Genomic DNA, 16000 nt, shown 5'->3' on the forward strand with positions numbered 1-16000 from the left:
TCACATAATAGAGTTTTACAGCAGGTCTATTATGTAATGAAGAACGCCAATAGTATCAAAATACACAGTATGAAATTCATGTGTGAAATAAATTCAATGTCATTTTTTCTTTTACTTTTTTTCTCTAAAGAGGCTTAAAATTTAATAACAATAACAATGTTTAAGATAAGGACTAGAAACGAAAACCTCGTAAAGAACGAACAAAGATAAATACAATCAGAAAAGAAATCAGATGATTGCTGCAATGAAATATTGAGCAATAATAATAATAATGCAAAAAAAGTAGCATTCACACTGTCAGATAAAAGTATGTCTATCATAGAACACATCGATTCTGAGGTTCAGTATGGAGTCATCAGTTAACTTTTTTTTTTCAAAGTCCCCCAAAATAGAGAGTATTTATTTTTAGAAATAAAAACAGAAGATAATTTCAAATAACAGATCATGCCAAATCTTATAGACAATAGAAAAAGAAGAAATACTTCAAAATCATTCTACTTCATCTGGATATACCTGATATTAAATTGGAAAAATATATTATTATAAAGGGAAATTGACTGTGTTTTACTTTTATATAAAGAAGTTAGGAAAGTTATAGGTATTTTTAAATAAAATGATGTTTCTGTAAAAGGGAAGTGCTTCATGAAATGTATGCCTATTAATATTTCATGATGATTTCAGTTAACACTCCTACTGTAAAGTCTCTGAGGTTTACAAAGTAACACTTGGTTAATGGAAGCATTTCAAAATTGTCTTTGGAGTTTGCCTTCAGGCAAAATATTGGGTGACTTTGAGCAAACTACTTTACCTCACGGGCCTCCAATTTTTTTATCTGTGAAGTGGGGAGAATTTCCATAGCCAAGGTTGCTGAAATAGTTACATACATTTATATTAAAAAGGGCCTGGCATACTGTCCAACCTCTTCTCTACTCCTCACATGACAAATACCATTTTTGTTCTTTAAGTTCCAATTCTAATTTTAAATTCAGTTCTTTACATTTCATCTTATAAATAGATGGTTTACAAAAATAGAATGATCACAATTAACCTATAAATTTAATGAAGTTAAAATTAACAAATACAATTTTGACCTTAATAATAAGCTGAAGTTTTGACTCTTAAGAATCCTTCCCAGTTACCCTTGTCTTATTAAAAGGCAATACCAGTCATCCCATAGCTGAAGAATAAAAACTTTAATTTTTTTGATCCCTTTATTCTTTTATAACCTTTATTGGAGACATCAGCAAAGCCTGTGTCATGTTTTCCAGACAGATCCACAATATGAGCACTTCTCACATACCATGGCATCCCAACCTGCCATCATGGCATTGCAACAGACTTCTGGGTTACCCTCCAGCCCCTGCTCTGGCTCCTTTATAATCTATTCATCATACAATAGTCGGAATTAACTTTTAAATAGCTGAGTCAGGCCATGCAATTTAATGCTCAAAACACTGCATGAATCCCTACGTTTTTAAAATAAACAATAAAGTCTTGAACATCATATGGTTGTTCTCCAAACACCACTGGTCCTCCTTCTCGAGGGATTTTGCATATATTCTTTCCTTGCATGGAAAAAATATTCCTCCAGATATTCTCAGGGCTTATTCTCTCACTTCTGTCATGCTTCTGCTTCAAAGCTACATTTTGAAAGACAAATTCCCTGACCACCCTATCTAAACTAATCTCCTATCACTCTTTTGATTAATATAGTGTGTCAAATTGGGTAGGGTGTGATGAAGGTTTTTGTTTTGTTTGTTTGTTATCAGACACCAGTATAAATGTTGTCATGAAGGTATATTTTAGGGGCAATTGACATTTAAATCAATACTTTTGAGTAAAGCAGACAACAATCCCTAAAATGGGTGGGCATCATCTAATTAGTTGAAGGACAAAGGAAAGCAGACTTAGATTTCCCAAAAGGAAAGAATTTCTTCCCACTGACTGGGTTGGATTTGAGAATACATCAACTCTTGCCAGAATGCCCAGCTTACTGGCTTGGCCTGCAGATGGTGCACTTCCCAGCCCCACAATCACATCAGCCAATCCCTTACTCTTTAACCGGCTTTATTTATCTTCATAGTTCTTCTCGCTCTAATTTTATATCTTCTGTCTTTTTTGTTTATTCTTTGTTTCCTTCTTCGATTTGAAGATAAGTTTCAACAAGATAAAACTCTCAATGTTACATTTGATATTATAATTCTAGCACTTAGAAAATTCCAAACATTTATTTCAAAAAAAAAAAAAATTCTACACATATTTGTTAATAAATGAATGACCAAGAGCAAGAGTTTGTAAATTTTGTAACTTGCAATTATCTGTAATAAATGTTCTACCCAATGTTTTTGTATAGTTGTTACTAAGGCCTTTGAGGGAGGTAGGGTTGTTGGGGAGATATTTGTCAAAGGATGCAACGTTTTGGTATCTCAGAACAAATTCAAGAGATGTATTGTAGCACATGTTAGCTGTTGTTAATCACAACATATTGCATTCTTCATAATGCCTAAGAGAGTAGCTTTTGTGTTGCTCTCACAAAGAATGATAGGCATGTGAGGTAATGCATATGTGAATTAATTTTATTTAGCCATTCTGTGATGTGTGCACATTTCAAAATATCATTTGATACACCACCAATATACAGAGGATGTCAAAAAGAAGTACACTCAGAAAGAAAAAAATTCCATTATAATATGTCACATTTGACTTCTGAAATTGTGTTACAAGTTACAATATACAACAATAAACCTTATTGGTTATTGGTATGTATTTAATATTACAAATTTAGTATGGTTTATTTTTTCCTTCTTAAAATGTGTATACATATTTTGGCCCCCGATGTATATAATTTGTGCTTGTTGATTAAAAATGTAATTAAATGAAAGGAAACCTTGACTTCAAACATTTGGGATTAAAACGCATTTTATAACCAAACATATATCTGTTGCCCCTTCCAGTTGATAGTACAGGGGATGAAGGAAATTCGTCTCATTTTCATGCATGGATCCATATGCCACATACTCTTAAACTTATCTGGTTATTCCTTCTGGTCTTTGTAGGTCAACTAGGCTTTACTTACTCCACCTCATCACCTGTAACTCCAGAATTAACCCTATTTTTAGTAAGATGCTATCACTGACCCTTGACCTTATTGGAGGGCTGAAATTTAGAAGACACGTCTGTCTTAATGTTTTTTTTCCCCTAATTTCTTCCCACCCATGGTTTAGCCTGGGCAATATCCTTTGCTGAAAAGTGGGGAAATATGATCCAGATGGAAAACACTTAAATATGAATGCTAAATTTGATTGTTCCCTGATTCCAATAAAATATGGGAGGGGGAGAGATCCTTTATAGGAGTCCCTTCTTTGACAGTCTCAGTCCTAAATGCCACTTCTCCATCCCAAAATCCAGCCTCTCCCTACTCATCAGCTAGAAACCATACTCTACTGACAACTCAAAGAATATATGCTTTGAATCTCAGTAGTACATTTTTCAAGTCCTAAGTTATTCATCCTGGGCCACCATGGATATGACAGTAGCTATAGGCTTCAACGTCTTTGACACCGACACCACCTAATCCGTCTTTTGTGGGAATCTCTTCACCCGTTCGAAACGCCTAACAGGTGCCTTGTCCATTCTTCCTGCGGCCATCTTCTCATGGCTACCTGTTAGACCAAACACTGAGTGAAAGGGATCAGAGTTAAAAAATGCATGGGTGTTCATGTACTTATTTCTTGAGGTATATATTGATGAAGAAAAACAATTTTCTAAAATCAATATCAGCTCTAACAATGTCGCCAAATATCCATAGTGGAGAGAATTTTATGTTGCTTTGCAGACTATAAATTTGTCATTTTTTTCCTATGTCTGTCTTCAAGGCCAGCCCAGGTGTCTACTTATATTCATATAAACAGGACCAACTGCCTGACCTTATCAAAGAAGAGAGACACAATATTTTGGCTGAACTTATTTGTGTGAAGATCTGACTAAAAATTTTGAAACTTAGGATTTTTTGTTTTCTCTTTAAAATAGGAATCAGAGTCAAACACTGAAACAATGGGGGGAAAATTACTTTAAAAAACAGAGGAGGGGGGCAGTGAAAATAGTTAATTTGAAAGGAAAGGAAGGTAAATAGGCAACTTTGGACAGGTGTGAAGTGATTTCTGCATGACAAACTCAACATGGAAGCTTCTAGTTTCCTTACAGCCTAAGCCACCCTGCAGCCTGGCCTTCTGTGAGGGGGCTACATTTGTTATGCTCTTCACAAAGGCAGTCACATTTGTATGAGAGAGTGGCAGCTCTGGAAAGCTCTATGTATGATTCAAAAATCTATGAGATAACGGATAATTTTCATTTTATTAAAATCAGTTCAACGGAATGTAACACTGATAAAGTTGAGAGTTGGATATCTTTGCATGGTGATTGCATGGTTCAAAGTTTTCTGAGATTTTTCCTTCATTTTGAAGAAAGAATAAAAATAGTATATAAAAATAATCTGACTTTTGATTAAATGATAGCCATTTAAGATAGTGTTCCTCAAACAGAATGCTGCCCTTTAGGAGCTATGAAACATCTCCTTGACATGTCCTGTAGCCACCAGCCTCTAGACCTAGTCATAATTCTAACAGGCCTGACCTGATGCTCTAGGGAGGTTTGGGAAATATATTTGTCATGTGGCTTATAACTTATCCTGCTAACTACCAGAAAGCTGAAAATGAGTTTTAAAAAGTTATCTTTGCACCTACTTATAGATTGTTCACTCTATTATATATAACAGAATGAGTGCTTATTTTAAACTAGATTTTATCAATTTGAAGGTTAACTTAGTTTTAGAAAGGAATTATTTCTCATATATTTTTTCCAAAGTTTGAGGAATTGTTTATTTCGCTTTTTACTCCAGTGAAATGTCAACCGTAAGCTTGCCTTCTTAAAGGGGGGAATCAAAGATTCTGGTATATGTAATAATTGGACCCAAATATTCCAGTACTAATAAAATGCACCACATTATATGATCCCAATATGCTACTGTGAAAAGTAAAGAAAGATCTGAAGAATCAAACTTAGGGTGTGGCAGTTCATGCCTATAATCCTAGCCCTCCTGTATTAATAAATACTCCAGTACTAATAAAATTCATCACATTATATGACCCCAGTATGCTACTGTGAAAAGCAAAGGAGATATGAAGAATCAAACTTAGGGTAATCCTTGCACTCTGGGCAGCCAAGGTAGGCGGCTGAGCTCAGGAGTTCAAGATCAGCTCAAGCAAGAACCCGTTTCTACTAAAAATAGAAAAATCAGCGAAGCATAGTAGTAGGTGCCTGTAGTCACAGCTACTCAGGAGGCTGAGAGAAGATGATCACTTGAGCCCAGAATTTGAGGTTGCTGTGAGCTCTGATCCACCTGGTAGTGTGGCTCTACCCAACAGAGTGAGATTCTGTCTTAAAAAAAAGAAAAGAAAAGAAAAGAAAAAATCAAACACAGAAAGGGTTGCAATAAAAAGAAATTCCCAAATGCCATGCTAATTTTTCTGAGGCAGAAGAAAATCTTCTTTACTTCCACCTTCAGGATTCTGGCTGCCTCTCTGCATTGTCCTATCAAAGCCTAATGTATTACATGTTCCATCGTAACATGTAATGTTAATCATTCACTCATTCTTTCACCCAACAGGTACTTTTGACTGTTTGATGTATGCCAGCTATATGGAATAGTCGTGGACCAAATAGACCCAAATCTCTTTCTATGTTGAATCAAGCCTTCAAGCTACTAGGTGGTAGAACCAAAATTTGAACTCAGGGCTGACAAGTATTCAGACCCTGTGTATTATTTTGTTTCTTTATCCTAAACTATATTTCCTCTTAACGAATGAAAAATATTTAATTATATAATCTCAAATCCCTGAATTAAATATAGGCCTTTGTTTTGCTAATATTTTGCTTAGCAAGGCACAAAAGAGTAATGAAGAGTTAAGTTTGCTCAAGGGGACTCATGTCTGGCACCCTTCCTCCTAGCTTTTTTACACTGTAATTTTTATGTAAATAGAAACAACTCTGAATAATGTATACTGCTTGACTTACTGTGTCTTTAAAGGAAGCTATTAATTTTATAGTTTCTAGAAGAGACTTTAAAGAAACCAACTATTGTGGAAGAAATTTGAAAGTTAGTCTTCAAAATAACTCATTTTGCCACTGAGAATACTTTAAAATTATATTCTCATAATCTTTTATGTATTCAGAATGAGTATTTAAATCTTACAGTAATAAATATATTTTAAAGGTATATATTATGCAATGTTAATTTAAAAATGCTCATGACATCAATTACGTTCTGTTATGATGAAACCTGTAATGTATCAGGCTTTGATGGGACAATGCGGAGAGACAGCCAGGATCCTGAAGGTGGAAGTAAAGATTTTCTTGTGACTTAATAGCTTTAATTTCAGGATACGATAGAATACAGATGCTGCTCTATTCAAAGTTTCCTTTCCCTGTCTGTCTACGAGCTGTCACACCACAACTGTCACTTGACTGTTATGTCATCCAGTCCTGTTCCACTTCAACAAATTTGTGGCAATATGCCCTGAATGGTCCATTTCTTTACTCTGAAGTATAAATTCACTGTGCACTACTGACTCGGAAATAGTTTAGGCTCATTGATATAAACTTATTGACAACGATAATTGTAATAAGGGCTCTATCTGGATAAATAGAATCTAAAGTTCAGAATTGACATTTTACTTAGAAATCAAATTAAGGATTGTCTTTATACTTTCAAAAAAAAACAAGGTTGTGATGATATAAGATATCAGAGTTGTGATGATAGAAGACATCAGATTTAAGTGTGGAAAAAAAAAATCAAAGCCTTCGTTTGATAGGGACATAGGATTTCCAAACAACAAAGTTACTCAAACCAACCCCTGACAAATGACAAGCTTGGGCAGTAAAGTGTAGATGATTTGTTGCATTCAGGGAAAGTCCCCTAAAAATTTTAGCTTTCAAAGAATTACAAAGTGATCTTACTACCAGGATTATATCCAAGAAAATGAAATCAGTATATTGAAGAGATTTTTGCAACCCCTCCCACATTCATTGCAGCATTATTTACAATAGCCAAGATAGGGAAGCATTGTAAGTGTCCATTCACAGATGAATTTAAAAAAGTGGCATATACACACAGTAGAGTACTATTTAGCCTTCAAAAAGTGAGATCCTGTCTTTTCTGACAACATGGATGAACCCAGGGACATTTCGTTAAATGAAATAGGCTAGGCACAAAAACACAAATACCTCAGGATCTCAATTATATGTGAAATCTAAAAACTGTGAAACTTATTTTAAAAAAGGGAGTAAATAGTGATTATTAGAGGCTGGAAGACCAGGATACTGGGAGGAATTTTGTCAGAGGACACACAATTTCAATTAGAGTAAGTTCAAGAGATCTATTTTTAAATATTTAGCTTTCAAATAATTTACTTAACACATCAAGTTTTTATTACTCATGTCTTTCTGTATTCAAATATTCCATGAAAATCATTCTGTAGATAAATATTGAATTAAGCTCAAACTTCCTATTTCCTGTATAGAATAAGTGATTATGATTTGCTATAATGCGTAAACCAAATAAGTCCTTTTTTGCGTATCATGCTCTCTCTTTATCCATTAACCTGGCAAATGACAAAGGCTTAACTTACGGACAGGATAGTATATAATGAAACATATGCATAACAAAAACACTTTGCTTTATCATGTTTTGCTACTAAGAACACTTTTAAAACACAGGGAAAATAATGTCTTTCCAGCATTTATAATGTTCACTGTACAGTTGTTCACCTGCAAGGGAGCACTACTTCTTTGGCAAAAAACTTAAATGAGATTTGAGAAGAGACCTAAATAAGATTGTGTTCAGCAAGTGAGAGACAGAAAATGACACAGAAATCACTGGCCAGCACCAATAACTGTGGAGAACTTTGAGACCCAGCAAACTAATCCACCCTCATTCAAGAGGGACCATTCTAGTATATTGAAACTGGTTGGCATAATTTGTCATCACTTCTGATTATCACTTCACTAAATGTTCATGAATAAGCTTAGAAAATATGGTCTAAACTGTGACAACAGGCTGGTTAGTGCAAATCTGGCCACTAGAATTAGGCAACTGATGATAATCTTTACTATTGGGCACCAAGAGTCATAGTATTTTACATGTCATCACTGACTGAGATCTTCATCTGGAAAACCACACACATTTATCATGTTTGGGGTTGACACTAAGCTTTATCTTTGTAGCTAGCAAATGAGCAGGTGTGAGGAAATGGGATATTAATTGGAAAGTAGGAAAAGAGGAAATTAAGAACAAATCAGATTTGAAGAAGCAATATTGATAAGCAGAATTGACAATTGTTTTTGTAAAATGTAATCAATGATTCTCTTAGATTATGACTGTCTTAAACTATATGATGTTTAGCTCATAAAAATGAGTACAACTAATGATTTGATATTTTCAATAAAATATAGATGCCTTAGACCTTCAGAAAGACCTGTGAAAAAATTTCTTACCTCAATGAACAGCTCTGGCTTCCATGGCTACACTATCCCCAACAGCTTGAAATCCTTTAGTACTTTTTTACTACAGAAGTTTCTGAATAGTACATTTTACAATAAGCTGTTATGAGTATGAGTTGTGGGTTGAATTGTGTACTCCAAAAAGATTTATTCAAGGAATAACTCCCTGGTCCCTAGGAATGTGACTGTATTTGGAAATAGAGTCTTTGCGCGTGTAATCAAGTTACGATGAGGTCATCTGGAGTACAATAAGTGTCACTGTGATAAGAGAAGAAATACAGACACAGATGTGAGCAGAACACCATGAAATGACAGAAACGTTTGGAGTGAAGCAAGGAACATCCAGTATTGCAGAAAGCTGCCAGAGCTAGAAAGAGGCAAGGAAGAATCCTCTCCTGGAGCCTGGACAATGACAACATCTTGATTTCAGAATTTCAGGTATTTCAGATATTTCTGTCCTACAGAAATATGAGACTAAGTTTCTGTTGTTTTCTGTTCTGTTCTGTTCGCTTAATATCATTTTTTGGTGGTGCCCAAAGAAACTAATATAGTATGCCATGCATTAAAAGAGACCTACGGAGGTTGTTTACAGTCCAATGGATATAAATGAGTATTTACATTTTGTATTTTATCCATTTGTAAATAACCCCTGAGAGTTGTGATAGTAAGTTAGTTACAGAAACAGAAATTCCATTGGAAAAGCACTGATGAAGAAACTGCCAAATGCCTAGATACAGATACAGTATCTGCTCATCTGACTGTGGCGCATCCATTCCTCATGTCATCAGTGTTATCTTGATAAAACATGGCTCTTCTGGTGCCTCTAAGGTCCAACAATAGCCTGTGCTGTCTTCCTTTTACTTACAAAGAGTGACTCTTAATTCTTAAGCTTGGCACACATATCTTTTCCCAATATGATCTCTTCTCTTTTTTTATATTTATATACATTAGAAATTTATTTCTTACAACTCTGGAACCTGGAAAGTCTAAGATCAAGGCACTGATGGGAATGGTGTCTGGTGAGGGATGCTCTCTGCTTCCAAGATAGCACCCTGACTTCTCTCTAATATTTTAGTCTCAATTTGTGTAGCACCCAAGTGGCACCAATGTTCCTGCTACACTAGATTACGTGCCATCCCTCACTATATCTTTTACTTTCTTGCCCCTGGACATTAACTTCTGCTGTATCTTTTGTTCTCCAGTAACCAAAGTACCATCTTAGTTATTTAAGGACTAACACAAATGCTGCTTTTCCTCGTAAAGTCCTCCCCAATCAATTTTTCATTATTTTTTCTATCCTATTTTTATTTTATATATTGTATCTTTACAGTAAAGCATTTAATAAGTTATTGTGCTTTATATTTTATGTGTGTCTCATATCCTCATTTTATTAGCCAAGATGATGCTTAGAATATTATTTTACAAATCACTCTTAAAATACACTGGCTATCTGAAAACAATTAGACATGGAATACTGTTTATTCCACAAAGAGGTTTATAATATGGAATGCACAGCCCTGTTTAAGGAAGTTTGATGAGTGCCTTATAAATGAATGAATGAATTATTGAATAAAAAAGTTGATATAAAACTAAATATGTTCGTTCTTTAAAATATCTCTAAAAATAAATAATTGGCTGATCTATTTTAATTTTTGGTAATTATAGTCAAAAACATCCTAATAAATGTTATAATATTAAGAGTTACAAATTTTTTATGAAATTTAAATTTCAAGTTCCAGTCTGTTCTGGGGGAAATATTAGTATCAATATTAAATAATTTCTTAATGTAGAGTGTTTGCTGTGAACTAATTCTTGGGTAAAAAGTTACATGACTATTATCGATTAACAAATTAACAAAATATTTTCAGTCAACATAAATCAAAAATGTATATAGTGGTATTAATTAAAATATGAGAAGAGAATTAATGACAGCATGAAAATATTCTATTTCAAGCTCCATGAACATACTAAGCTTTAAATTTTTGAAAAAATATAAATAACACAATGCATATGAGGTTATTTTTAAAATTTGTTTATATTTTGTTAATTTTAAAATTATCCTATGAAATTGGAGAACATTATGTTAAACGAAATAAACCTAGCACAGCAAGACGAATTTTGCATGTTATCTCTTATATATGATGACTAAATATTAAAAAGAATTTATTTTATGGAGACAGAGAGTAAAATGCCTTTTACCAGAGGGTGGAAAGAAGATCAGGAAAGGGGGACAAAGTGGGTGTAAAAAGTATAGTTAGATAGATAGAATGAACAATATTTGATAGGACAACAAAGGGGCCATAATTAACAATTAGTTAGGGTACCGTTTCAAATAACTGCAAGAGTAGAATTGGAATGTTCCTAACACAGAGAAATATTCAATGCTCAAGGTGATGAATGCCCCAGTTACCCAATCTGATTAATTCACGTGATATACCTATATCAAACATCATATGTACTCTATACTGATGTTCAACTATTATGTTCCCATAATAACTAAAAATAAAAATGATTACACTAGGCATAGAACACTCCTTTATGTAATTACTAAATAAACTTAAGAGTTCTTCACGAGAACAACATTTATTAATAAATTAAATATATCACTTGATTTTCAAATAGGAGTCTAGTACTTGGGATAGAAAATATCTGATCTAATACTTAGAGGAACTGAAGTACAGAGGCTCCCTTTACAGAGATGACTCTTCGTTCTCTTAGAAGGGAATCTTAGAGTCTGCCACAAAAGAGCATAATAGTAACACTAGCAACTGACACTTCAATGCCTCAATATATACCAAGCATTATCATAAGTATTTTGAGTACAGTATATTGTATTATGTAACCCCCCAAATAATAATATGAGATCGGTACTATTATTACCCATATTTTACAAAACAAAACACTGTTACTTAGTGTATATTACCAAGCTCATATACCCTGTGTGTGGCAGCAACACAATGCCAGTCTGGGTATAGAATCCATTCTGTCTGGATTCCTTGCCCTAGAGGCCAAAGGACCTTCTTTTACACAAAGAACATGTACACAAGTGAATCTGAGCAAGTTCTAGTTTTTCTATCCAAGCCTTCATCAAAGTCATACACATGTCTGTATAGTGAATTGGGTTTGGCTTTTTTATTTTTGTTTTCCACATCTTTAACAAGATTAGTATCAGAAATAACCTGTTATTTAAAAAAAGATACAGTTTATTCAAGAATATAAACAGCATAGTGTTTAACAGTTTGGTTATTTAATAATTTAAGTATATCATGCAAATGCACATGGTCGATATTTAGGGGTTTTTTTCAGAGAGGATGATCCTTTGTAGGGAGTTATCTTTGTTTGGCTGAGGTGGTGTCATCTCTGGGTTTTGTTCTGTTAGGATAGCTGACTCTCTGCGGTGGACATCTCTACTCTCTGATTCAATCACACATAAGTATGTTTCAAAAATCTTCAGAGAAATTCTACCCACCCCTGATGGTATACAGCCAGGAAGAGAGATAGAAGCAGAGGTTCACTGGATGCCAGACTTGGTTGTAGAAGTACTCCCAGATGGCAGCTTAACCTTAGATGATGCCTGTATAAGAGTCCCAAATAAAGACTTATATGTAGTCCTGGCACTTCAAACAAGAGGACATCCTTTGTCAAATTTTCGCTAAGATGGGAAGTTCATCGTTATTCAGTGGCAAATGGTAGCATGTTTACACAGCACCTGTTGGGAGCATCAAGCGTTATGGATGGAAAGTAGAACAACATTGAGGCAGCACTTTCCAACAATTGCTACAGAGCAGCAATGCACTGCAGCTTCACAGCCTTGGGAGGGCCTCAGTACAAGAATCATTCTAGCAAAACTTGGGTAATATCAGTCATGAATACTTTTATTTAGATTTCAGAATTCATTTTCAATGAGTACTTAGCACATCTTATACAGGTTGACCACTCTGAACCTAAAAATCTGAAATCAAAAATGTTCCCCAATCCAAAAATTTTTGAGGGCTGAAATGATGCCACAAGAAGAAAATTCTACACCACATCTCATGTAATTGGTCTTACTCAAAACACAGGTTAGAACACAGTTTATTCAGTTTTTTAAAGCGGAAAAGATCCTCCAGCCCCCTTCAGGTGGGATGTCTCTTCCAGATTCCTCCAGGGAATCACATGCACAGACAGTAAGAAAATGGTGTGTGTGTAGGCTGGAGGTACCAAAGATATGGGTTTCCCACAGTTCTCCATATGGGAATCAAGACCTGTGTGCATTATGGTGATTTTTTGCTTATTCTCTGGTCTGCAGTGTAAAGATACCATTGAAAATGTCAAAAAGGCCCACAGATACCACTATGTGTAACTGTGATAAGGAAAGGAAAAAGCATTTATGTTTATCTCTAGCACAGAAAACCAAACTGTTGGAGAAACTGCATAAATTGTAAGCATTAAATATCTATGGAAAAGTATGCTGTTGTCATGAGCAGTGCTCCCCTGTACACATGTGACCTGCAGAAACAGAAGGGTAGGCAGCTGGAGTTTCATGCTGAAAGTGATGACTGGATGTCAAGGAAAAACAGACAGACATTGTAATGATCTGAAAACGAAGATCTGAACTGTGTATTGAACGTGTCGATCTGTCAGCACTGGAGTGAACATACACCACTTTATAGTGTGGCGATCATGAAGGAAGCAAAAAACCATCATGATGAACTGAAAATTGAAGGGAACTGTGAATATTCAACAGACTTGTTGCAGAAATTTAAGAAAAAATATTACATTTTTAAAGATGGTGTCATAGTAAAGCATCTACTGATAATGAAGCGTCAAAAGAATTTATTTTTTATGTTTTATTTTTATATTATTATTTTTGAGACAGAGACTTACTATGTCACCCTCAGTAGATGGCTGTGGTGTCACAGCTGACAGCAACTTTAAACTCTTAGGCTTAAGCGATTGTCTTGCCTTAGCCTATTTATTTATTTTTGAGGCAGTCTCAATCTCTTGTGCTAGGTAGCGTGCTGTGGTGTCATAGCTCACAGCAACCTCAAACTCTTGACCTCTTGTTTCATCCTCCTGAGTAACTGGGACTACAGGCACCTGCTGCTGTGCTAGGCTAGTTTTTCTATTCTTAGTAAAGACAGGGTCTGGCTCTTTCCCAGGCTGGTGTTGAACTCCTGAGCTTGGCCTACTCACCTTGCCTTGCCCTCCAGAGTGCTAGGATTATAGGTGTGAGCCACTATGACCAGCAGCAAAAGAATTAATTGGCAGGTCTGCCATGGTCATCACTGATGAAAATCTGTTACAGGAACATATCTACAATGCTGATGAAAATATCACTGTTTGGGTGTCATTGCCCTGGAAAGACCCTGGTTTCCACTGATGAGATAGTCCTTTTAGGAATTAAGGATGCCGAGGACAGAGTAACTAGGCTGCCGTGCGCTGATTCTGCAGGCACCCACAAGTGTAAACTTGCTGTGAAAGGCAGAAGATTGTGTCCTCACTGTTTTCAAAGTGGGAATTTCTTACTATTCTATTATCATGCTGATAAAAAGCCCTGGATCACCAGATTGGTTTCATAAGTACTTTGTAACAGCGGTTTGCACTCACTGCAGGTAAAAATACCTGTTTTATTCATCCTCCTAGTGACATTCTCTTCAAAAAAGTACATACTTCCCCCCAAATGAAACTTTGTTAATTCTGCATTGTGACCAAGCTATCCTTAGATCAAGGAAGAGTAAAACTTTCTTAAACAATATGTTAGCAGCAGTGCATTAAGGTGTTTTCAAAAGGACTTTACTCTGAAGGACGCCAAATATACTATTGCCAGGATTTGGAACACAGTGAATGAAGACACATCGTGCACACTTTGTACAACCCGTGTTCTGTGACTCTGCTTGGTGAGGATAATGAATAAAGGGGGGACTGCAGAGGATTTCATGTCAAGTGAGAAAGAAATGAGGTCCGACTTCATTCCATATGCAAAAATGTCCCTTCAGAGTACATCATTACCTGACCATGAAAGATGTTTTTAGATTTATCATGAGACTCCAGATTTTCATTCATTGACTGATGGTGAAATGGCCAAAATAGTTCTGAATTGACATAAGCGTTGTGATAGTGACAGTGCAATGATGTTATCACTGCAGAAAAAGTGTGTGTGGATGACCTGGGGACAGGGGTGATGAGCTCACTGAGGCACACGAGCAGCGTTCATAGCAGAGCAGGACATCGTGCCGGTTTATAAAATGGAGAGAGAGTTTCAAGAAAAAAGAACACTGCAGATGAGACAGATAATTCTGGAGGAAACATTAAAAAAAGATTCCAGCAGAATTTCTCCTCATCCCTAGAGGATCCACTTCCTGGTACCTCAACTGCTTCTGAGGTTTCTTAATTAAAATCAATTTTTTTTGATGACAGAATTTTGGCATAGGTCCTGTTATTCTCCCACATTCTAGATATTGCTAATTGTCTCTCCATGGTTTCATTTAGCATGTCCCTCTGTTCCTTGTACTTTCTTTTTTTCTTTTATTTGTGTGAATCCATAAAGTAAATGTGTAATTTTGCTGCTTGTCTATGTTGTGTTACTGCTGGAGTCAGGGGTTTCCGTTTCCTAGGCTACAGGGACTAGTTCCTTACTCTTTATGTGATTTAGATAAACCGAGTTCCTTGTAGAAGTTTGATCATATTTAGATCCAGACTCACTCTCAGTCTTACAGGCACTGTCACAGTGAAGACCCTCCCTGTCTGCCCGCTCCTTCCCTCCCCGGAACTCTTCCCACTTCCTCAATCTTAAGCCTTGCATAGTCCGCAATCCCCAGCCTGAGAATAAGGATGCTAAATTCACAGAGCAGCTGAGAATCATCCTTCCTTCAGCTAGATCTGCAGAAAAGCCCAGCAAACGAGTTTCATTGGGTTGTCAATACATTTTTCATTATCCCAGTCTATATTCATCCGGAAACTTTTATTAAAATAACAGCACTGTTGAAGAAATATTGTTGTTCTTTTAGTCTCTGTTATTAAAAAGTCCTCAGTGGTTGTTGTGAGGGCCTGTAGGGTTCTCTTGCAACTTCCGAAAGTCTTATTTCTTTCTTTGTGACCCTACATCTAAATGTCAATTTTCCATAAAATCTCACCTGTGACTCAATTTCTTCAAACATCACACTGAATCATGGAGCCTTTCCTCCCTCATGAAAGGAACATTTTGACGTTTCTTTGTGTGTATTCCTGAGGCAATGCAGAGGGGAGGGACATGAATACATACGCGTCTGATGGATCATCCACTCTCCTTGTCTTCTCTGCTTGGTGTCGTCCGGTAGAAACTCCTTCCTGATGACAGAAACCATCAGCCCTCAGCTGAAGACACACAAGTCAGCGGTGGTGTTTGCATATTTTTCTCTAGGAAAATGGTGGGGATGTAACAACCTACATTCAGTCTTTTCTCTCTTTTCAGAGCTTGTTCATT

Source organism: Otolemur garnettii, unplaced genomic scaffold (assembly GCF_000181295.1).
Source record: "Otolemur garnettii isolate 467f Iridium unplaced genomic scaffold, OtoGar3 scaffold00009, whole genome shotgun sequence".
NCBI lineage: Eukaryota > Metazoa > Chordata > Mammalia > Primates > Galagidae > Otolemur > Otolemur garnettii.